Below are 23932 nucleotides of genomic sequence, written 5' to 3'. Positions count from 1 at the left end.
CAGCAGACGAACAAATCTTCGCTCGCTTAGTGACTGACAGGCGCCTGTCCTATCAATAGATCACTAGAAGATGTTTGGCTACCCAATGAGCAAGGGCTACATTGTTTCAAGGTTCCGTTGGTCCCATAGTGACAAATTACATTGTTTTGATAGCAACGTTGCCATCAGCAATTTTTGGAATATATTTTTTATTTAACTAGGCAAGTCAGTTAAGAACAAATTCTTATTTAGAATGACTGCCTACCCTGGCCAAACCCGGACGACGCTAGGACGGATGTGACACAGCCTGGATTCGAACCAGGGACTGTTGTGACACCTCTTGCACTGAGATGCAGTGCCTTAGACTGCTGCGCCACTCGGGAGCCTGGGTATGGGTAGCTACTGCGAGAGTTTGGACTTCTATCAACGTTAAGATGAGGGAAGTAGCTAGCTAGGACACCGGAAATAGCTAGTTATTTTCCGTTTGTTGACAAACAGTTTTCCATAACAGCTAGCTAGCTTCCTTAGCCTGAAGGAAGTCATTTGTAACTGTGGACCCCGTGCGAATTGGGTAGCATGATCACGGGCTACCCAATTCGCACGGGGTCCATTGTTAGTGAGGACTTAACAGAAATCCAATCTCCTGTGGTAGCTACCCATAGTTGACGCTAACGTAGCCACGTAGAGGAATGTAGCCATAAAAACAATGTCATTCGTCACTATGAGGCCAGCGGAACCTTGCTAACAAAGGACTCTGTGCATATTGGGTGGCCCGTACTCATTAGCTAGCCACCGATGCATGTCGTTCATTCTAGTGGGAGAAGGCTATACAGACTTTTCTGACTAGTGAATTTAAACTTTTAAATGAAAGTAAGCCTAGTTAATAAATGAAGTGGAAAAAGTAGCCGGCTGACAATGAGTCTGTTATCGGCTATTTAGCCGACCGCTGTCGATTATGCAAAACATTGTGTAAACCCCAGCAGTGTGTATGTGTTCCTCCTCACAGCTCTCAGGCCCCAGAGGTAAGGTGATAGGGCCACCTGTGACCGGGTCCCTGAGAGGGGCCCTTTGAATTATTCACCTGCACCGTGCTCCCTGCACCGCATACAGTTAATGGGCTGACGCGGTTCAGTGGTTCACCCTGCTAAACACTCACCCTGCTCTGTGGTTTCCCCTATTAGCTGCACATGTACACCTGCAGAGCTAGGAGGCAGGGGAGGGGAGGGGAGGGGAGGGGAGGGAGGGAGGGAGGGGTGGTATGTAGCGCTGACTACAGCTCCCCTGGAGCAGCAGTGGAACAAGGAGGAAATGGCAGTGGTAACTAAGGCGACCCCCTCCCTCTCTCTTTCTCTCTACAAGGATGCTTTGTTGAGCCAACGCTGGGCTAACAGAATGTGCCTCCTGTTGCCCTCCTCGAGTGTCGTATGGCCCATGTTTGCGTAGGGTCTGCCGGGCCGGGCTTCCGAAGGAAATTACCCTCAGATGGCTTGATATAAGTGGTGGAGGGAAATTGCAACAGTAGGAAGGTTGATAACATCTGCACCTGTGCTCCGTGGCTGTAGCCCAGTGAAAAACCATGGCAGGCTGTTCAAGGCTAATGGAAGAGAGTAGTCCTTCAAAAGAGAAAGACAGAATTGGTGAAAAAATATATAATTTGTACGCCTACTAGTTTTATTCTCCCTCTTGTGTATCATGACAAACTTTACTTAAAAGGGAAAAGCCTGCATACATATACTTGTAGATTCTTGGCGTATTTGCTTTCCTTAAATGAAAGTGTTTTCTCTGAATAAAGTGTTGATTTACAGTGTAATTGGCCCTAGCTGGGTATCAGTGCAGACAGGCATAGTGTGGCCGGATGGGGCTTTTCACAGCTGAGTAATGACACTCCTCCTCAGATGCTGTCATGGACCACGTCGACTATAACCGCATAATGGATCAGTGTGACACACATGCACGTGCACACCCACCCACACACAGAGCTATATGTCTTCTAAATGTGAACCCCTGTCAATGGAGCAGGACATGGCCACTTAGGAAACAGAGGGGCGGCAGTGCAGGCACATTCTGACGGAGAGTAAACACATGGAGTAGTCTTTGTGTTGTTGTCCTCCTGCTACTCCTCCTCCTCTGGGTGACTGAAAGGAGTGTATTTCCTCCGCCGGCTGTGCCGATGCCCTGGAGGAGTGTGAACGCTGTGTGACGTCCTCGCTAGTCACTCGCCCTGGCTGCACAACAGGAAGCACTCATGGCCTCCTCCTTCCTGCTCTCAGAAGGAGGTAGTCTCTCTCCCTTTCCCTCTATTTCTTTCTTTTCTTTTGCTTTCTGCAGCGATAAAACCAGCTGAGACCTACTTTTATGTCTGCACTCTGCCAGCCAGCAGCCACTGATGGTGTGTCACTGGCTCGATTTATTCCTCCTCCGCTCCCAGCCAGCCAATCAGACCACAGCTGCTTATGCTAAAGAAATATGATAATTTTTTCTCCCGCTCTGCTCCCGCCTCTGAGCAGCGAGCAGTGCTAGAGGCAGAGAGAGAGTGAGCAGGCAAGCTAGAGAGAGAGAGAGAGAGAGAGAGAGAGTGAGGGAGGGCTGCAGACAGTAGAAGGGAATAGTTCTTATTCTCAGAGCCGTGTGAACGGCGCTCGTAGAGGCTTGTGCGACTCGGACTCTGTGGCTGTGATTTCTACCCCCCGCCCCTCTCCCCCAAGGCTCCCCATCGCTGAAGGGATGCAGAGGACACCGTGTCAGGTGGGCTGCTGGGAGGCTTGGCTCTGGGATAATGCTGAATAATGTCGGGAGAGAGATAGATATGAAGGATGCGAGATAAAGAGAGAGAGAGAGAGCGAGAGAGAGAGAGAGGTCTTGTCAGTGTGTCTCGGTGCTGCTCTTGTCACCTGCCTCTCGTCAGCCAAGGAGGTGAGGTGACATCACAGTGCCTATGTAGGACAGAGGACGGGGCACAGAGGACAGGGGCGAGAGCAGAGAGGGTCTCTCTCGGGGATGGTGGTAGAGGCTCCACCACACCACCTGAAGGAGAAAGAGGAGCGTAGCAGGCTGACAAGGCACAGATACATAGAAGAAAAGTGTGGCGAGCAGGTTCACTGTTCACTTTGTGCAGAATATACATGAATACCAATTTACACTTTCACTGTGTTTGTCTGGGATTTGTGTGGTATTTGTGTGGTATTTGTGCATGGTCATGCACGTTTAGCCACTAGTCTTTATATTCTGACAGCCTGTTTCTCTCTCCCCCGATCACAGAGTGTGTGAAGAGGGTGTGTGCCTGGATAACTTTGCCAGGGAGAAGAAGTCTGACAAATCCCGGAGGTATGTTCCCATACTGTACTCTACTGACTGGACTGTACCGTTTTTCCATCTGTATATGTCTGGTCAGCCATTTCCATCATTCTTTACACAGGACAGGAGCTACATCATAGAAGGGACAGCTTGCTAGATGTGTTAATGTGTGAATTTCTGTCTAAAAGTGAGAGATCTTTAACAGAACCAATGAAGCCGTTTTTCTTTTTTGCACAATACCCGTCGTTAGAGGGTAAAATGGCAGTCCCTTTGTCCGATAGACGGGTTTGAATGAGGCGTAAGGTAGTTATTTTGTAGAATTATTCTCAATGTCACTGCTGAATACCATGGTAACCAAATAACTCAGTTACAATTCTTTTGCCAAGAGTATAATATCCAAAATGTAGGATGTTTTTTGTGCGCGCTTTGTCAATCCATTAACATACTAATGTCGCCAGACTAATTATGGTGCAATTATTTCCATGCAATGGGCTTGATAAAAGAAACAGTCGGCGTCCGATGATGTTGTTGACGCTGTTGACAACGTGCAGCAATGTAGCCTTTGAAGGTTTAAAGAGCATCCTTCTGTCACTCGTGTCACTGTGTCATATCCTGTTCCTTTATATGTCTCTCTCTACTGCTTGCCCTTTGTGCCTTGTTGTGGAAGGTGGTGTGCATTCCGGCTGCAGCACAGTTCTTTGACTGACTGAGGCTCTCAGTGGGGCTGCAGAAAGAAAAAATACATGTAAAACACTGATAACCATCACACTCTGCCGAGTGTGTGTGTGTGTGCGTGTGTGTGTGCGTGTGTGTGTGTGTGTGTGTGCGTGTGTGTGTGTGTGTGTGTGTGTGTGTGTGTGTGTGTGTGTGTGTGTGTGTGTGTGTGTGTGTGTGTGTGTGTGTGTGTGTGTGTGTGTGTGTGGGTGCGCCCGCCCCACACGTCCGTCAGTGTGTGAATGTCAGCATCTCGTCGTCCCCGGCTCACACAGGAAGTGGGAGTGACAGTGTGGGGGTGCTTCAGTGCTACCTGTGGCTGCGATTCGGGGTGACAAGCCTGGCAGTGCCAGTGTAGGTGGGTAACGGGGGCACAGGCAGGGAGAAATGTCACTAATTGCACAACTTTGTGTGGCAAGCTGCTCAACAAGAGAAAAGAGAGACTTCTTCCCTTTCTGTTTAAAAAGGAGAGCTTTCCAGTTCTTGAAATGACTATGGTTTTATCGATACGTTATTAAATATTATATTGCAATAGAATTCGATACTGTTTATTACTTCAATACTTTTTCCTCTTCATTTTGTACCATATAGTAAACTCTGGGTTGGTAACTGTTTATTTTCCCTGCAGACACAATCCAATGGTATTAAGTGCTTAGTTGGTTAAAAGGAATTTATAATCTTGTTTCTCTCTGCCTTGGGATCTGTCATCATGCAATGTTTATGTTTCCAAGCTCTATTTTTCTAAGATGACAGGAGAGCACTGTAGTAGAGCCCTCCAGTTGTTGTTTCATCTGCTAATTGGAGATTCATGCAACCCCCTGGAAAACTGTGGGATCCAAAATGGCGGCCAGTGAGTCAGCTGAGCAGCAGGAGCTGTCAACAGCCGGGAGGGGTTAGACATCGGTTCGTCAAAGTTCAATATAGAGGATATTGGGGGTGCAACTGAAGCTGTTAGTGGAGTGGGATGCATGGTGTTTTGGGAGAAGACGTCAGTCGTGAAACAGTTTATGGAGGCTCTCTGTATTTAGGTCATGTCCTGTCCAACGGAAAATAGTTTCCATGGGTCTTCAGTGTAGACAGACAGACAGACAGACAGGGAAGTAGGATTTATACAGTCTTGCCTGTGGGTGTATAGCCATAACCCCTTCCTCCCACAGAGCACCAATGGACTCTCACACAGAAGTGGGTTGAGCTTGATGTGTTATAATTTATGAATAGTGGCTTGATACATGGTAACATTCATATTATTATGCCAAATTATTATCAGTACCTATGTTCATTGTCCAGTGACTTGTTGTTTCCGAAGCAGTACGTTAACCATTAAGGTATATTTACTCATAGACGGAGCTTGCATTGTACAAGTGACAGTCGTGTCTCGCAGTACCTTCCTTCTGCTGTTACCCATAGCTTCGTGTTCCTAGTGGAACTGCCTGCCATGCTTACAGGTAGTGACAGCAGGGCCACTCTGGCCCTGCTGTCACCCCAGCCCAGCCAGCCAGCCACGCACCCAGGAGGCTCATGCGAGGTAGGATTTGAGTTCCACTGGTGCCTATTTCGTATTCAACAGGAAACACTCCCACCCCACATCCATGTAGACAAGAGTCTGTCTACTGTGAAGTTGAATCCCCATAGGATAGTGGCTACTGTAGCAGGTCAGACTACCATGCGCTGGGTCAGATAAGGCTTCTCTGGTCTACTCTCTCCTTTGGTGTAGTAGTGAATGTGTGCCTGTCTCCAGTGCAGTGTCGAGCAGGCATACAGAGGTGGAGGTGGCTCAGCTCTGTGGCCAGTCACGCGATGCCCTTGAGTTCTGGGCTGTCACTGTTTGTCACGCGGCATCGGCCCAGCCAGCTCAGCTCCCTCTGAAAGCAGCGGGGTTCTGTCAGCACTGCCATCTTCAGCCCTAAACCCAGGGAAAGGTCAATGCTGCCAGGCGGGAGTATCGGACCAAGGTGCTGGGGCTCAGACACTCCACACCTGGCAGGGAGAGCTCGGATACAGAGAGAGATCTGCAGCTACGCTGGTCACCAGGGCTAAACTCATCCCCATAATGAGCCGTCAGCTCCCTACTAGCTCAGATCAGCTCCCGTCTCCCTGAAGCAGACACATTTAGGTACATCATGATGGGTTGGTGGGATTTAACAATCCACACACGTAGACTTTCTAGGTAAGTAGGTGTGGGTAAGGCAAATAGGGTAAGACATGAGACCTCTGGCGCAGTTGGAGTCTGATGTGTGTGTGTGTGTGTGTGTGTGTGTGTGTGTGTGTGTGTGTGTGTGTGTGTGTGTGTGTGTGTGGTGTGTGTGTGTGTGTGTGTGTGTGTGTGTGTGTGTGTGTGTGGTTATGCCCGTGTGTGGAAGGGCTCCAGGCGTAGAAGTGCTGTTAAGCTGCCGTGTCCCCTCTGACCGTATGGCCATGGGGAGTCCCAGCAGGAGAGGAGAGCAGGCAGCTTACCGCAGCTATAACGTGCTACAGCAACCCCAGGAACAGCAACACACTTATTGAGTACTGAGCCCCCACGGCCCTCCCTGGCCTCCACTGGACAGCCAAGCCTGGAAGGAATCTACCCAACACTATGACTGGGCTGTCTTTAGGGTTTCAGTCTTCAGCATCACTGCCATATACCACCACCAAAGACCCAAACCAAAAACCTAAACATCGATCTCCCTCATCATCCAAAATGAAAGGGTCCACTTTATGAACCACAGCAGGGATTCCAAAAGCTTGTCATGGACTGGGGAGCTGACGGGAGAGGAAAATAAATGAGCGCTATTGGTCAGCCCGGCATTTGCTTTGATTCAAGCTGCTGGCGTGGTAGACAATAGATAGAAAAAGAGAGCCCTAAAGTAGAAAGACACATTCTGTTACTATGGGAACCCTCAGCACGCGGCTCAGCACGTCCTTGGCAGAATCAGATTGAGAGTGTAACAGTATGGACGTATGGGGCTGAACAAGGGAGAGGAGAGGAGGGGGGCGCTCAGCCTGTGAAACAGCTGTGGCCAAATATATTCTCCCCCCCCCGGGGGAGGGGAGGAATTTAAATATGGCTGCTAAAAATTAAGGCACACGTGATTGCCATGTGTGCACACGACGTCCGCCTCTCATGTAGGTACTCACAACCCCAACACGTCAGTTAACTAGAAAGATAACCTCCCCCTTTCTCCTTAGCCCTCCCTCCCTCCGTCCGTCCGTCCGTCCGTCCGCCCGCCTGCCCGCCTGCCTGCCTGCCTGCCTGTCTGTCTGTCTGTCTGTCTGTCTGTCTGTCTGTCTGTCTGTCTGTCTGTCTGTCTGTCTGTCTGTCTGTCTGTCTGTCTGTCTGTCTGTCTCTCTCATTCTACTTCTCTATTGATTGGATACATTAACAATTGATATCCAGGAGTCAGGAGCAGTGGCTAGACTGATGGCTGTGCTAATGTGAGGAAGTTGTTAGCTGGCTCCCGGCTGCTGCTGCTGCTGCTGCTGCTGCTGCTGCTGCTGCTAATTGTGTTGTCTGGGTTTCACCTTCATCAACACACGAGGGATAGGTGAGCAGTCAATATGTTGTAGCACAGCGAGAGCTGCTGTTTGCCTGTTCATGCTGGTGTACACAGGGGGCAGCAGCATGCCAAAACGCTGCGTCTGCATCGGTGTGGACTTAGAACAAGAGCTCTGCAGGAGTCTTGTCAGATCTAGAGCAGAACTCACACACATGTATGCACATGTTCAGTTGCTAACGCATGCACATTCATAACCATACAGAACCATGATTACGTAGACTCATATGCAGGGAATTTAACGGTGTGTGTACACATACACTTAAAAGTCACATTTATTCCCTAGCCGTCACATGAACACTATCTCTGCTTACAAGCAATTAGTCTCACAAAAGAATACGCTGTGCACATCGGTACATCTCTATGAGTCCACACCCATTCACCCCTGTTCACCCACGTGGATCCATTATTCTGAGTTGTATTGTGTAACCGTCGTTTTGTCCTTTCACTCTGTGTCCATGGGGAGGAAAATACACACACACACACACACACACACACACACACACACACACACACACACACACACACACACACACACACACACACACACACACACACACACACACACACACACACACACACACACACACACACACACAGTGATCCATTTCCCAATGGTGCTTGGGAGATAGATAACAGAGCATTTTAATAGATGGATTGAATCGTCGCTGAGTACCAGTTTGCTTGTTCCCATTTCCTGTAGCTACCCAGAAGTCCTTGGGCAGGCCTTGTGTCCTTAGTCAAAGCACATGGAAAGCAGTGTTTGGGGATGAGGAAACGTACGGCGCTGCGGCTCAGTACAGTAAAGGCATAACGAAGCACGGTTTCATTTCCTCTTCCTCTTCACCACACATGCAAATGATGCGCTCACAAACTCACGTCTGTGCAGCCATGCACACTTCCTGTTTAGGGAAGCTGCTGAAGCATGCAGAGTTCGGGTCGGTCCGTCCTAATGAGAGAGATGGAAGGGGAGATAAAGTAGGGCTGGAGTGATTGCACCCACCAAGATACGCAGACCTGCCCCCTGCCTGCCCCTTACCTCCACTCTACCTCCCCTGTCTTCCCACACATGCTGAGTGCGAGTGTTAGTTCATAAAAGGCAAGGGTAAAGATGGATCTGACAAGCTATATCCCACTATGTGTTACTATATCATTAGTGCAGTACACTATAGTTCTACCATAACCCACCAATACAGCCTGACCAGTCTAGGTGGTACAGTCCCATGGTGGGACTGACTGGACCAAAGAGGGATGATGAGCTACAGTAGAATGCAGAGCTATGCTCCCCAGTCAGTCAGTCCAACCCTCTGCCTGCCTGCCTGCCTGCCTGCCTGCCTGCCTGCCTGCCTGCCTGCCTGCCTGCCTGCCTGCCTGCCTGCCTGCCTGCCTGCCTGCCTGCCTGCCTGCCTGCCTGCCTGCCTGCCTGCTGCATAGAGGACACTCCACAAAGGGATCCTCATCTCACACCTGTTCCTCCCTGTAACCGTGAGCTTGATCCCCCCTGTCTCTCCTCTCTCTCTCTCTCTCTCTCTCTCTCTCTCTCTCTCTTTTGCCATGGCAGAACAGGTGGCGAGCTCGCAGGAAGAACCAGTTGGTCTCCCCGGAGCCCGCAGCTGTGCCAGGCGGTGACTAAAGTGCTACTTCACTACGCCCACGCTCTCTAAAGAGCAAATGGCAGGAGTGTCACTCGTTAGCTCGCTCTGCTCGCTGAGTGCCGATGGAAGTCTGGGGACCGAGAGAGGGGGTGCGGGCAGAAGAAGGAGGAGATAGAAGCAGGGAGGGTGTTAAGGGGAGGTGGGGACTGACTGAGGTACACGATATTCTAGGAGAGAGAGAGAGCGCGAGAGCGAGAGATTAGTCGTTTTTGAAATATATTTTCTTTCACCAATTTCAGGCACTTACACGTGAAAGAGGAGAGAGAAAAAAAACGGTTTTCCGCCCAGTGAGATTTGTATGAATGGTAAAGGTTTGCCATTGTCACCACTTCCTGCCTGTGTGTCCTGCTACTGGAAGGTTGTCATTTTATTCTCAGCATGACTGAATTCTCAGTCCTTTACATGGACACATGTGAATCTGTGTGTGCACGTGTTTGTGATTGCATGTGTCTGTGCGTGAGCCCTACAGGACAGTGCTGCCTGCTGAGGAGACGGATAGAGCCCCTCTGACATTGCCATATTTGCAATTCCTCTCTCTCCATCTCTTAATCTGGCCTGTCTGCCATTAGCGGACCCCTTGCTGTTCAGCCTCATTCAGGTTGCCTCTCACTGCGTTAACCAGAGGAGGGAGAGAGGAGAGAGACGTGAAAGCCGGACAGACGGTGTCTTCTCTTTATTGACTCCAATGATGAGATGATGGGAAGATGGCGATGATGCTCATCCACTCTGCAGTCAGAGGCAGGAACCATGGATGCGTCACAGTATATGATTAGCCACAGTTGGCCACTCAGCCTGAAGCACTCCTTACACCCTTACCTCACGCCAGACCAAGATGTTTGTTTTGATTTGGGGGGGGAGTGAAAAGAGGTCAATAGCTGGGAAGATGTGACACTGAAAGTCGGAGCCTGGTTTAGCTCACATGGCAACGTCACGTCAAACGCCTATAAAGTGCTGACGAAGTAGCAGGCCAGTGTACAAACCCAGGAGAAGTGTCCCTCTGTGTGTATGGACGCAAGTGTGTGTGTGTGTGTATATGTTTGTGTACGTGCTCTCTCCCCTATCCTCCAGCCTCCTTCTCTGGCTCTTATATAATACCCTCTTCAGCCCAGAGTGTATTGACATGTATGGGATGAGAGTGGCAGGGGATTGGACTTTTCTATTAGCCCTCAGGATTAGCTAGTGCTCGCTAGCTCCCAGCTTAGCTCCCAGCTCCCATCACAGGCAGCCAGGGCATTAAAGAGAGAAATCTCTACATCACCAAAGTCGTCATGAATTTGTAAGGACCCCAGAAAAACATGTTTTGAATGCTGAATTTCAATTCTGATGCTAGAACTTCAAGCAAACAGACAAACAAATTGACAAGAAACCTAAGTAGGCCAATAGTATTGCCTACCATTCGTCCATTTTTTTGGAGACGGGTGCTTTTGATAAGTTATATGTACGATATGCGTGTCTTTGCATGTGATTATAGCTGACTCTCCCTCTTGCCTGGAGAGGTTGCCTTTTCCGCCTGTGTGTGTGTTTGTGTGTGTGTGTTGCTATCCATCACTGAGCTGGGCCCTTGATCACAGGGCTGGCAGTCTTCAGACGTCTTCAGCACTGAATCTACTGTGAAGCGCAGTGTCAGAGGTTCTGATGAATACAACCCCTCCCTCCCTCCCCCTCAAAGCCCTAGCGATCTGTCTGTAAACATTGATCCTCTTCCTCATCCTGTCAGCGCGCAGCGACACCCCAAAGACAATATTTGCAAAGAGAAAATGGTTCCTTTTCTCCGTACGTGTCAGAATATCTAGCTCCGCTCTGAAGCCCTTCTTTGTTTGTCCTCGATCCTTTTAACTGGCGACGCGAAGAGGCATCTAAAAGAGCGTTTTGATGTATATGTTTAAACGCTCTTTACTGTGTTCCCCTGTTTGACATAGTAAAAATAGTGGTGCTTTGTTGCCACCTGCAATACGATCAGTCTGACTACTACGTGATGCAGCAACACTTTACAGTCACAGATAATATTCCGCTGACAGCTCCAGACAACGCCATCAGCCTGATATTCAACCTCTTTGTGAACATGAACTAGATATGAACATGAAAGCCAGTCAGCTATTAGTGTATTCGGTGTCTGTGTGTTTTTAGCAGGCTTCATTTGTCTAGTCTCGTTTACCATTTTGAAGTCGTTGGTGGGCACCAGTCAGACAGGCATGTCACCACACGTTTTCTGACATGTAGTGTATGTTATCTTAGCTGTCAGACACTATCAGACCCAGACATGGGGGTTTATGTTGTTCAGTGTATTTATACAGTATGTTCCCTATCCTATATCTAAATAGGTTGATGGATCCCTAGCACAAGGGACAAATTGGAACAGTTGTGGAATCATCACTTCCTCCCACTTGACACCTGCCTTCAGAGCTGCATCCTGCTCCTCTCCAAGCAGACTGTGATTTTGGGCTGAGCAGAGGAGGCGTCGCCATTGCACACTCACGCACGCACTCACTCACCCACACCCACACCCACACCCACAACACGAACCCTCTCACATCTTATTTAGGTGGGCTGAGGAAGGGAAGTGTGAGCTGCCTCTGTGTCATGTCTCTAGTGCTGCCAGTGACCAACGCTGCATATGCTTTAGCATCCTGGCTGTGTCAACACCACGGTCTACATACCACCTCTCCTCCTCCTTCCTCTCCTCTCCTCTCCTCTCCTCTCCTCTCCTCTCCTCTCCTCTCTCCTCTCCTCTCCTCTCCTCTCCTCTCCTCTCCTCTCCTCTCCTCTCCTCTCCAGTCTGGGTCCACCGCGCCACACAGCAGAATAAATCAGGGAATAAACACACCTATAGCGCACCACAAAACACTTGGAGGGAAGGTAAAGAGAATATTTGCGGAACCCCCAAATTAAAAAAATGGTGCCACCTCTCATTCGGGAACACGTCTCAAATAAAACATAGTGTTGCAAAGGCATAATCACTCAATCTACACCAGTGTGCACACACCTTACCCCCTGGACACAGAAAGCAGGTTGTGTGTGTGCGATTTCAAAACATTTCCAATGCAAGTAGCGTACGTAGCTAGTAGTCCTGTAGGCGCTGTGTCTTGGCAGGCAGGTATGCACCGGTAGCCTAGTGGGAAGTTTCTCTTTTATCTGATTTCTGGCCATTTTCTCATCCCATCTGGCAGTTGGCAGATCCACAGAAGCTGACATTGTTGCTCCTCTCCTGAGTATCTAATTTAAGCATCCGGTCTGTCAGAACTGCATTGGGAGCCTTCAATCTTCCATGCTGTGGCATGCTACACACTTCCCTCACAGCTAACGACTCTGTCTGCATTGCAAGCCAGTTCGTACACAACACCGACTAATGGGAGGTGCAATAATGACGAGTAACATGCTTTACAGTACAGCGCCCGGGCCCGCATGCATGGAATGGATCAGAAGAATGCCCTCCATCTCTCTGTGATGTGCTCCTCCATCCTCAGTTCACCCCTCTGCTCGCCATAGAATTGCTAGCAACGTCAGGGAGCTACGTGTACAGTTAGGTCATCGCTGAGAATACCTGTGTCTGTACAGAATGAGCGTTAGAGACATGGGCAACACTGGGCCGTATCACTCAGCCGTATCACTCAGCCGTATCACTCAGCCGTATCACTCAGCGCTGACAGCTACAGGAGAATTGATAGTCCTGGGATCAGCTCTGTTCTAAGTCAATGAGGAGTAATTAGAGTTAAGTGAGCCCTGAGTATCCATGCCTACTGGGCAGGATACTACAGGGGAGATGCTGTTCTATGTGTGAGAGGCCCCACTGAATTTACAAGCTGCCTTCCTGTAGAGCAAGAAGTTCATACAGTATATCGGTGTACTATGCAGTATGAATTAGGCCCATGTATTATTTTACTTGCTGCAAGAATGTACTTTTTTTTGCATTTGAAATATTGCGATGCAAAAAGTACTGTAAAAGATTATGCAGAAAGTGTTTAAAAATAAACAATGTTTTACGTCGTAAGGAGTGCATAAATATTATTTGGTGTTGAAAGGGAGTCCCTGTAGTTTCATTTGATAGCTTAGGTGTCTGATGTGCCACTGTTTAGAAAGCTATAATTTAGGTGTTTTTTCTCTCCCAAGCAGAGATCCAAAAAGCTGCTCTGGCAAGTTTGTGGGATATATAAATATTGAAGGAGCAAATTCCGATGCTAGTCGAGACTGTAATCCTGTAAAAGATTGCTGCATATTTGCTCTGTCTTTTTTTAGGCAACATACATTTATGTGAGAGAATTTTGGTCAGCCACTCACACAGAGCAGCACTGCTGTTTAGCTACAGCCAGATGGGGGAGACCTTGTTAAGGATAGCGTTGAGAGAGTGAAGGTGAGTGGGGGCGGATGCTTCCCCGTCCGCCAGGTGAATTGAGCAGTGTTTAAAGCATCGTTGTTCAGCGAGACCCCCCAGAGAAGGCTCTAGCCTGAGGCCTGGGTCCTTCTTTAGTACTCCTCACAGATGCCAGTTTTCCCCAGCCTCTCTCTCTCCCTCCCTCCCCTGTCTGCTCTTGTCTGCACACAAACTACTCTTTGTTCGTCTCAGAATAATGTTTCAGCTCCGTATGCGCCCACTCATGACATCTCCTTAATTCCTTGAATGGATAAGGAAAATAATGGTGTGTGTTGGTGGCCTTGTGAGGTGATTAAACCACACTTGAGTATGAGGCTGATACCACAATATGCTTAGGTGACTAACTGTTGGAGTTGTAGATGTTAGTATTGATAACTTATTAGGTTAGCCCAACGGACCAGCAGGGGAGGAGAGAAGGATCTGCTCCAGGATACAGATGAATCAGTGCGGCTGCCTGACTGGTGTTACACATGTGGTCCAGTGTTTGCAGAGGACTCTATTAAAGCTAATAATCTGCATAAACACACAGCGGATCTGAGGAAGGCCCAGCAGCAGGCAGAGAGGCAGGGAGGCAGATTGATTTCCTCTGCTGGGACAGACCTGGGCTCTCCGCTGATGAAACCCGGGTCTGTCTGCTCTGTTTGACTGGGGACCTTATCTCTCTCTCTCCCCCCACCCCACCCGCATTCTCTCCTCCCTTCTCTCCCCCTGCCTTGAGCCACTCTGTTGCGGTAGCTCCGGAGCCTCCCGCTGCTTCTCAGCCTCCTGTTTCTGGGATGGGCTCGGGGAAGGACCTAAAATTAGCAGCTCCCCCTGCTCTGTTTTGCTCTGCACGGATCGCTTAATTAGCTGTAGAACACAGCATTGCTTAGCCCAGACTTGTGCGAGGGATGCATTATATAAGCGTTATATAATTTGATGCATATTTTATGCTGAATAGTGCAGAGAGAGAGAGAGAGTGTTGCTTGATGGTGGTGCCCCGCTCGTAGACCTGTGCTGTTGAGTCAGATAAGAGGCAGAAGGTGAAGTCTGCTTGCAGAGTTTGACACGGAGAGAAGTTACTTTAACCGAGGCGGTATACAGAGGCAGAGTCTCAGAGGCTGGGGGTGCTAATGGTGTCTACTACTGTATTCTCCACGGGCAGTGTAGTTAGTGTGGTATTGATAGAGTATGAATGGAGGATGGTTGGTGTATATGTAATAATCCTGCTGAGAAGATAATGAGGTCACCTATTATTTTCAGTGTGTCTATTTGTAGCACCGCTCATTCGTTGAAGACAAATGACTTGAAACAAAAGAGGTGCAAATGAATTTGGGTCCCATCTCATCCATGTTCTCCATCTAGAATTACCTTCACTATATGAGTCATCACGCATGCTCGTTATACAGTAGTTATACAATATCCTCTTAATACCCACTAAATTCACCTAGAAAGTAGGTTTCGTAGTAGTGCTGTCCTCTATGGGTAAGCGACGTGATGTTGTCTTCTCTGCCAGCTGATCTACGAGTACATTGCCAGACACAAAGTGTTCTGTGTAAAGGCCTGTCTTTGTTGATGGCTTTGAAGAGATAAAATACTCTTGATTTATTTATTACTAGTCATTTTTGGTATTTTTAAATCAGTAGTCCACTGTAGCCTGTCACCATGGTTACAGTATATGTGTTATTGTTGTACCATCTCGAATATTCTTTCATTACAGTTGATGGGATGACCCTGGTAATACAATAGCCCCTTCAACAAAGCAATGGCATCCATGTAGCGCGACAATGTTGTGAAAAGTCACACCATTCTTTACACTAGCTAGGATTACACACACACTACTGTTTTATAAGAAACTGCAATATTCCCACAGATCAAGTCACAACACCAACAGAGGCATCCATAACATAACATGATATGAAGTCACAGATACAGTTGAAGTCGGAAGTTTACATACACCTGCCAAATACATTTAAACTTCGTTTTTCACAATTCCTGACATTTAATCCTAAATTATTTGTGTCATGCACAAAGTAGATGTCCTAACTGACTTGCCAAAACTATAGTTTTTTAACAAGAAATTTGTGGAGTGGTTGAAAAACGAGTTTTAATGACTCCAACCTAAGTGTATGTAAACGTCCGACTTCAACTGTATATAGCTGCTCCCATAGTTTAATAGAACCCTATAAAACTTCCCATTAAGGGTGTTGTTGTGTGTGCAAGCCAGGACAAGCTAACAAAGCTTGTTGATTTTTCGGAGAAATTCCTAAATAAATATGTGTCATGTTACTTCCCGAAACAAGACATGTTTACAACCAGGGCTAAGGGCCCAGTGACTGCCTTTCTTGGCAGCACCGTACACAGGGAGCGGGAAAAAGCATGCAGGTCCTCATTAGGAGTGAGTGTGGGAAACTGAGGTAAGGAAACAGGATCACATCCAGGATCGGCAAGTCGTTTTGGTTTTCCAAGGTGAGAAGATTCCCACAGAGACTTCGTCATTGAGGATTTAGTTAGGTTGGATATTGATGCCATGTATTGGGATTCTGTTACCTGACCAGTTACCAGACCAGTTGACTGGGTCTGCTTTATTCAGCGTGGCACTCCATTTGTGTTAGCTAAAAGTTTACACATCCATCAGACAGCCATGGAATCAATCACTGGGCTGGGAGCTAAGTGTTTCATTCAGTTGTATTCTAAACAGAACTAGATGGATCGACGGCACATGCAGATTGTACTGTGGTTTATCTTTCTATCCATTTGGTACCTGTGAATTAATTTCATACCGTTATTGGTCTTTCAGAATGAAATGATTGCCATTACAATTGACCTGCTTGGTCATGTGTGTGTGTGTGTGTGTGTGTGTGTGTGTGTGTGTGTGTGTGTGTGTGTGTGTGTGTGTGTGTGTGTGTGTGTGTGTGTGTGTGTGTGTGTGTGTGTGTGTGTGTGTGTGTGTGTGTGTGTGAGAGAGAGGGAAAGAACATTCAAGGGGCAGCCCATTGTATTTTCAGCCTGAGCCTATCAGCCTGCATGTCCTTCACCGCTCATCCACAAACAACCTCTCAGTGTTACTCTACTCCCCAGCCAGGCCATAGAATGTAAATGACAGTCTGCTCAGGCTATAAATATGAATGCTATGTCTGTGCTTTCGCTTTGTTGTCCCTGCTGGAGGGAGTTGTTTTTAGAATGCGAAAGGTAAGATTATCATCTCAGTCGATGTAAAGAGACATGTCATTCTGATCATGTTCCTCTATAGATGTACTTTCTTCTAGAACATGCTTGCTTATTTGTGGTGTAGAGCATCGTGTATGAGGATTTAAACCTGTTTTTTGAGTGTGTGTGTGTGTGGGGGGGGTTTACTGGATATTCATGAAAGTCATTGAAATGTTTTTTTTATTACATCTGTCAATATTCAAGATGCCACTTACCACCCTCTCAGAGCCTCCTACTCAGTTCCTGTGTGCATGCCACAAATAGCTACAAATTGGCTGCCATTAAAACCTGTTAAAACCCAGATTATGTAAATCGGCTGTAAAACTGAAAGGTGTGATGCATCCCAATTAATATCATGTTTGATGAACATTTCATCCAGCCATCTGTGATGGAGGATTTGGGCTGACAATTGTCTTTCATTTAAATTAAAAAGTGGCAAATCACAAAAATGTGATTATGAGGCGATAATGCTTTTTCCAGGGCAATTGTTAAAAATAATAATAATAATTGAATTTTTTATTAACTCCCATCCATGGTCTTTCATGAATCACAACATTATATTACCTATTAGTTGTCTGCAGCATTTGGTTTTGATTCAAGTTTGAAAAACAGGCATTTTCAGTGAGCCAGCCTGAACCCAGATATCTTTTGGTTGTTTTGTTCTTGAGCCTGGCTCTTAGTGAGTCACCTGCACTTCCATGCATTGCTGTTTGGAGGGGTGCTGAGGGCCATCCGACCTCAGCAGGGGTGTTCTGTTTGGGAAGCCCCCGCATCAGCCAGCTGATCTGACTTAGGGCCAAGTCTAAAATTGGTACTGCTTGTCTGGCTGATTTTGGCGTAAACTGACACTCTAGTGGGAGTAAGAAAAGGCCATGGGGGAGTGGAAAGGGCGAGTGGGGGGGCTCTCTGGGCTGTTCTGCCTGCTTTGCCTTACTGCCGGGGGCAAAAGGTGCCCCGGGCAACATAAGACCCTGTGGAATGAAAGGGCCAGAGAGAGGGGCTCGGGGGAGACGTTCAGTTTTCGGTTTTCGCACCGAAAGGTTTTCATCGTTGGAATCGGGGACAGCTGTGGGATACCCACTCGGCTGACAGTTGAAAACACGCAGACAGGTAGGCGGGGTTGCGTTGTATAACTACTAACTGGGTCCCTGATGGCTGGCTGAGAGCGAGTCACTGCCTTGCACTCCGATGAGCAATTGTGCCTTGGGTTGCATGAGAGCGTGTTTGTTTTGGAGGGGCTGCTGAGTGACTGTTTTCATGATCGCTTGCTCTCCTTCTGTCAGGCTCCCTCACGCTCCCCCAGGGCTTGCTGGGAGATCCACCTCCTGGCCAGGGACTGTCAGGGGTCGCCAGGTCAAATATGACTCCGACTCTGGTCCTATTAGAGAGGCTGATGCTGCCAGGAACATGTGACACACTGTGTTTCTACTTCTCTCTCTCTGTCCCTACCTGACTAAAAGGAGAAAATGGAAAATGATATAAAAAGCGATAAAATGTGATGAACTCATTCGATATCTGCTTATTCAATATCTGCTTAAAGGAGCACATTTGTCAAGTTAAATGGGGAATGATGTGAGGGAAAATGTCCATGAAAAATGAACAATGTGTTGTCTGGAGGTCATACAACCTGCACTCAATACCATAACATTAGACATACAGTGCATTCGGAAAGTATTTAGACCCCTTGACTTTTTCCACATTTTGTTACAGCACAGCCTTATTCTAAAATCGATTAAAAAATAAAAAATTATTATCATCAATCTACACACAATACTCCATAATGACAAAACAAAATGTTTTGTTGTTGAATTTATAGCAAATTGGGAATTAAAATAAAATAATGAAATATCACATTTACTTAAGTATTCAGACCCTTTACTCAGACATTGTCCCGAAGCCACTCCTGCGTTTTCTTGGCTGTGTGCTTTGGGTTGTTGTCCTGTTGCAAGGTGAACCCTCACCCCAGTCTGAGGTCCTGAGCGCTCTGGAGCAGGTTTTCATCAAGGCCTTTGCTCCGTTCATCTTTCCCTCGATCCTGACTAGTCTCCCAGTCCCTGCCGCTAAAAAAACATCGCCACAGCATAATGCTGCCACCACCATGCTTCACCGTAGGGATGGTGCCAGGTTTCCTCCAGATGCCAAAGAGTTCAATCTTGGTTTCATCAGATCAGAGAATCTTGTTTCTCATGGTCTGTGTCCTTTAGGTGCTTTCGTCTGGCCACTCTACAGTACCATAAAGGCCTGATTGGTGGAGTGCTGCAGAGATGGTTGTCCTTCTGGAAGGTTCTCCCGTCCCCTCAGAGTAACTTTGGAGTTCTGCCAGAATGACAGTCGGGTTCTTGGTCACCTCCCTGACCAAGGCCCATGTCCCCCGATTGCTCAGTTTGGCCAGGCAGCCAGCTCTAGGAATAGTCTTGGTGGTTCCAAACTTCTTCCATTTAAGAATGATGCAGGCCACTGTGTTCTTGCGACCCTTCAATGCTGCAGAATGTATTTGGTAACCTACCCAAGATCAGTGCCTCAACACAATCCTGTCTCTGAGCTCTACGGACAATTCTTTCGACCTCATGGCTTGGTTTTTGCTATGACGTGCACTATAACTGTGGACCTTATATAGACCGATGTGTGTCTTTCCAAATCATGTCCAATCAATTGAATTTACCACAGGTGGACACCAATCAAGTTGTAGAAACATCTCAAGGATGATCAATGGAAACAGGATGCGCCTGAGCTCAATTTCGAGTCTCATAGCAAAGGGTCTGAAGAATTACGTAAACAAGGTATTTCGTTTTTTTTGCTTTGTTATTGTGGGGTATTTTGTGTAGATTGATGATAAAAAAGAAAATAATTTAATCATTTTTAGAAAAGGATGTAACGTAACAAAATGTGGAAAAAGGGAAGGGGTCTGAATACTTTCCGGATGCTCTGTATTGCTAATTAAAATGTAGTGTGTGTTGCATGCTGTGGGGACTTACTGTATTCCTCTTTGTGAGCTCCAGGGGTGTATAAGTGAAACCCACTGCTCAGCTTTAAACATAAGAATACAGAGAAAGTTCCCCCTTCCCAGTTTTTCTCTTCTCCAGTTATCTGTTTTTTTTCTTCTCTCTCTCAGTGTAGCTGTCATGGCCACTTTACATTAGGCACAGATATCCAATATGTGGCTGATGAAATGTAACATCTTTCTCTTCCTGTTTTATAGGAAGTTCAATATGATTCCTGGTCTCTGATCACTTGCATTGGGGTTAACTACTCCTGAAGGCAACGGGTTTCAGAGGGATACGTGTCGTATTGCCACCTGCTTTTGGGGAAAACATATTATTTCATTTCCCGCCACTCTGCCTGATTTAAACAAGGCGTCCGTGTCGCAGTGCCGTAAATACTTCCAAGCATTTCATCGAGGTAGCTATGTTGGTTAATTATGCAAGTGTTAATAGGAAATCACTCTTCTAGCAGGATATCAGCGTGTGTAAAATACTTCCAGCAATACTTGAGATGAAATATTGATGCTATAAAGGAGGGGATGTAATGGAGTGGATGAAAGTCCTCAATTAACACTGTTTGTTTGCTCTTGTCCCAGAAAGAGGCTTACTGACTTTTTATAGCATACATTTAGGTTATTTTTTTGCCATTTTGTAGCCTTTTAAAAGGGTACACTCCACTCAGAGTTTTGGGACTAACGTTGTGCAGGGTCCTGGATGGAAAAGGTTGGAATCTTGCTAGACATTTTATGGTATAAAAACCCATAAGGCAATGCATTGACCTGAGGTGCTGCAAAATTATCTTCAGCTGTGTTCAAATAATTCTCCACTTGAAGAACTCTACATGGTTCTCTAATCTGTTTCACTAGCTAGCTAAATGGTTTTCAAACGTGGACAGTGAGAGAGTTTGTGTTTTATGTATAAATGTTAGCTAAATGCACCTCAGCTGTGTGGAACAGAGATACATGTACCTGGGGATACCTAGTTGGTTGCACATCTGAATGCATTCAACCGAAACGTGTCTTTGGCTTTTAACCCAACCTCTCTGAATCAGAGAAGTGCGGGGGGGCTGCCTTAATCGACAGAACGGGCAGAACGGAAGATTTTTCCACCTTGCCGGTTCAGGATTTGAACCAGTGACCTTTTGGTAATTGGCCCGACGCTCTGAATCGCTAGTCTACCTGCCAAGAGAGGAGAGGTGGTTGATTCCCTTATCAAGATACTGAGGTGAGGTGATCTGTGTGGGCATTCCCCGCCCCCAACACACACACACACACACACACACACACACACACACACACACACACACACACACACACACACACACACACACACACACACACACACACACACACACACACACACACACACACACACACACACACACACACACACACACACACACACACACACACACAGGATGAGTTGGGATGAAGGAGGATCTCTCTGGCCCCTGTGTATTGGACGTCATAACAGAGCTGGATGAGTGGGTCACTTTACCCCGGGCAGGGACCCAAGCCAGTACCTATAACCTTAATCATTCTCTCCAGCATGACTGTATCTGTACACACTGGCAACTTGGTTGGTATTTTATACCGTTTTTGATTGAAGACAATCAAAATACAATATTCATAAAACACTACACATATAAAAACTCAACTATGGAAATATGTTGCTACTATACCATTCTGTTGCTTGGTATCCAGGGCATGTTGCGTGTTTATATGAATATGTGCATTTTCCACAATAAGTAGGTTCATTATTTATACTCCGAGTATGTTGAAAATACGAAAGGGCCAACATGGTAGAGAACTGTCCTAGTTTTACTCGGTTACATAACCAACATGTTTCTCTAATGAAGATATTCCACCAGTACAGGAGGATGGGGGGACTGTTTCTTTAAGATAAAGTCTGAGAAAGTCTTGAGCGTGTTAAGCACTGCTGACTGTTTTCGTTAGCAACTACCTGTTTTTCTCTCCAAACATCTGTCCATATGTCGTGTGGTGTACTGTTATTCTCTTTCTATTGCCTACCACTGTAAATACACGTGCAGGGTAGAAATAACTAGGCATGTCGTTGTGGACTGTGTGAAACTGTGTTCTACTGATCTTGTCTCAGACCTGCGTTCAACTATGCGTCTGGTACTGCTCACTACTCAAGAGCACTGCGCTCTTACTAAGAGGTATACAGTGTGGACTATTGACTTCTGTTCACAGCAGGTGTTGGTTACTTTGAATTGCCCATAAGTGGCTATGGTGTCAGGTCTCCCGGGAGTCCATGGTGTGTGTGCGTATTGGGGCCAACTATTCCCAGTTGTCTCCTGCCCACACCGGTTCCTGATTCCCCATAGAGAGGTCAACAGAGGTTAAGTTATTTTTAGACCTGTAAATTGGATTCTCCAGTAAGGTCAAAGTAACAGTGGGCTTATGATAGATGTGTACGTTTGTCTTGCATGACAGTATGGGCGTTATTAACCAATTTATCACCAGCACGGGACTGGTGTCTAACCTTGGTTGAGTTGGTCCACTTAAAACAATTGCCAAACGTGTTTGTTGTCATCCGCCTAGTGTTGAGGGGAATTCCTCTCCAAAATGCCTGCTGTTTTGGCCATGTGTGACCCTGAATGTATGCAATGCGGAGAATGTTACACGGTGACCCTCAAACTTGCCGCACCGCTGTCAGTCATGACATACCTGTGGTTGAGATAGAACCATAAACATGCACTAATATTCGCACTACAGCTGCAAAGAGAGTTGTGGCTGGATGCTTTTTCTCAGCAGGGATTCTCTCCCCCCTCGCTCCCTCTCCCCTTTCGCACTTCCCTCTCTCCCTTTCCCTCTCTCTCTCTCCCCCACTTTCTGTGATGCCTTGTCGCAGTGCTGACCTGTCCCAATGTCACTCTCCGTGGCCGATAATGTGGTGGTAGCCGCGTGTTGAAAGAGCAAGACAGGAGCAAATTATATCGTTGACCGGAGAGCAGAGGATGGGGCCAGAGATGGCACATCTCAGAGGATTTTACAGTATTGGCCTGGCGAGATATTTATAGAGGTGAGGAGTGGGATGGAGGAGGGGGAGATGGGGAGTCACAGGCGGCAGGGGAAGCAAGCAGGGCGGGAGGGGTAGAGGGGAGAAAGGAGGGGGGGGGGGGGTTACCATGTTGTTATGGCCCCCTGGCCGGTACACACTCTCTGGGACAGGACAACCCCCGGGGGCCTGCCGGGCTGCCCCGATAAGGCTGTGCTACTGTGTCATCACAACAGTAAAGAGTACAGCTGCACGATATGGGAATGTCATCTAATTGCTATTTTGTTTACCAAATATTGCGATTGCGATTTTACTTGTGATTTAGGTCAAAACACTTGGGTGAACTGTTGGGATCATATAAATAAAAGGAGTATTCTGATTCTATGGTTGGTGTTGTTTGGCATGACAACGACAGGTACAGTAGAAGTTGTTGTGACAAGTTAGGAACCAAAGTGTTGGGCAGAGCTTCCCAGGGAGACACTTTTTACATTAAAATGTTACATTCGTGGCATTTAAAACAAATTGCAGCCTCTTGCGATATGGATATTGCACATGTCAATATTGCAATTTTGATTACAATTCCATTCATTATGCAGCCATAACTAAGAGAGAGCAGCATCCTGCAACAGGCATGCTCCTATCACTCCACCCCCTAACTGTTGCCTTTCACTTGACCCCTCTATTTGTGCTCATATCTTGCTTAGGAAAATGTCAACTTACTTTGTGAAAAAAAGACTCGGGGGCCAGCAAAGAGAGAGAGAAGAGAAAGAGAGAGCGAGAGTGTGTATAAGCCGCTGCCTGCCTGGTCTTTGGGCCAGTGGAAGTGCCTCTAAATGTAGTCTGTTGTATAATCCCTCTGGGGGCCCTATTGCTATTTCTGTTCCTAAGTATGCGTCATGACTGACTGGGTATTTTCTCTGGTGACTAGCTTACATCAGTAGGTCTCCTAACAAGCATACACTCTCTCTCTACCAGTGAGTGGCTATTCTGATTGATGGGAGTTTGGCCCGGCAGTTTGGTTTTTCTATTGGTGACCACAGAGAATGGACAAGAGGAGTTTCACCCCAGAGGAATGCTGTCGGTGACTGGAGATGTTGTGGGACTGGGGAGCTGATATAGCCAGGTTGGTAGACCAAATGTTTCTCCCTCTCTCCTTTTCTCTGTCTCTCTCTCTGGTGTTGCTGCTGAGAAGGTGAT

The 23932-nt window shown here is 47.1% G+C and overlaps 1 protein-coding gene across 3 annotated transcripts in view; it reads left to right on the top strand.

Moving 5' to 3' along the window:
- The window catches only part of LOC106607821 (HIVEP zinc finger 2), a 97947-nt gene that overhangs the window by 10997 nt on the left and 63018 nt on the right, over nucleotides 1-23932 (top strand). Inside the window, exons 1-2 of one of the 3 annotated variants that reach the window (XM_014205213.3) lie at nucleotides 2566-2724; nucleotides 3238-3303. The gene's annotated coding sequence lies outside the window, so the exon portion shown is untranslated. Of the gene's footprint in view, nucleotides 1-2565; nucleotides 2725-3237; nucleotides 3304-23625; nucleotides 23859-23932 lie in introns of those variants that run through there. The other 2 variants (XM_014205212.3, XM_014205214.3) reach the window with 2 other exon arrangements.

Source organism: Salmo salar, chromosome 06, assembly GCF_965601325.2.
Source record: "Salmo salar chromosome 06, fSalSal1, whole genome shotgun sequence".
In the NCBI taxonomy this organism is placed as follows: domain Eukaryota; kingdom Metazoa; phylum Chordata; class Actinopteri; order Salmoniformes; family Salmonidae; genus Salmo; species Salmo salar.
The sequence above is the reverse complement of the archived record's forward strand: the minus strand, read 5'-3'. Positions and strand labels throughout refer to the sequence as shown.